The sequence below is a fragment of the Athene cunicularia genome, assembly GCF_003259725.1.
Source record: "Athene cunicularia isolate RWA chromosome 11 unlocalized genomic scaffold, athCun1 chr11_part1, whole genome shotgun sequence".
Taxonomy (NCBI): Eukaryota; Metazoa; Chordata; class Aves; order Strigiformes; family Strigidae; genus Athene; species Athene cunicularia.
This window is the reverse complement of record NW_020799113.1, coordinates 17,622,176-17,622,945: the sequence shown is the minus strand read 5'-3', so window position 1 is coordinate 17,622,945 and position 770 is coordinate 17,622,176.

Below are 770 nucleotides of genomic sequence, written 5' to 3'. Positions count from 1 at the left end.
TCCAAACTCTCTGGACCCCCTTGACTTTCCATCACTTGTGCAGCCCCACTCCTGCAGATGCATTGCCTCATGTCAGGCTGGCATGAGTCCATATGCTTGGTTTTTCTAATTTTTAATTCTCTGCTTATGTTGGGCAATGCTTGACCTGGTGCTGTTCATCTTGGATTAAGTTTCTGCTGTAAACATGGTGGTCTGATGTGGGATGTCCAAGTCCGAGGTGATGGCAGAATCTTGGCATCTGGAGAGAGCTGTTCCCCCGTTAGCTGTGTAGGTGCTGACTGCTTGCACCTGGGGTCTTCTGGGTCTGAGCAGAGCAGGTTCCTGCACGGTGAGTGCCACCCCAGGGAAAACGTGGACTTCTTCAGGGTCAAAACACCCCTGTTTTCTCAAATAGCATCAAAAAGCAAATGACCTCGTTACTACTTTCTTCCTTACTGAGTCATTCCTGAGCTTGTTCCGGTAACTTTGCTCGTGCCACTGACTAATTTCTCCTTAACTCTTTCCCCCACCCTGGCCTTTCAACTGGAAAAACTGGATGCAACTGGGTTGGTTTGGGTTTGTTTTTTTTCTTAATCCTGAGTTTAGCGTGTCGGGCTATGCCAAGGGTAATTAGGACTTGTGTCTGACTCTTCTGGCGACAAGGCCGGGGGTGGCAGTGGGGCTGTGCCCGCCGCTCCCGGGGCAGGCCCAAATCTCCCACTGCGGGACTCGAACTCGCATCTCCGCTTCACCAGGCCGACACCTTCCCCCTCGCCCACGGCCCTGTCTCT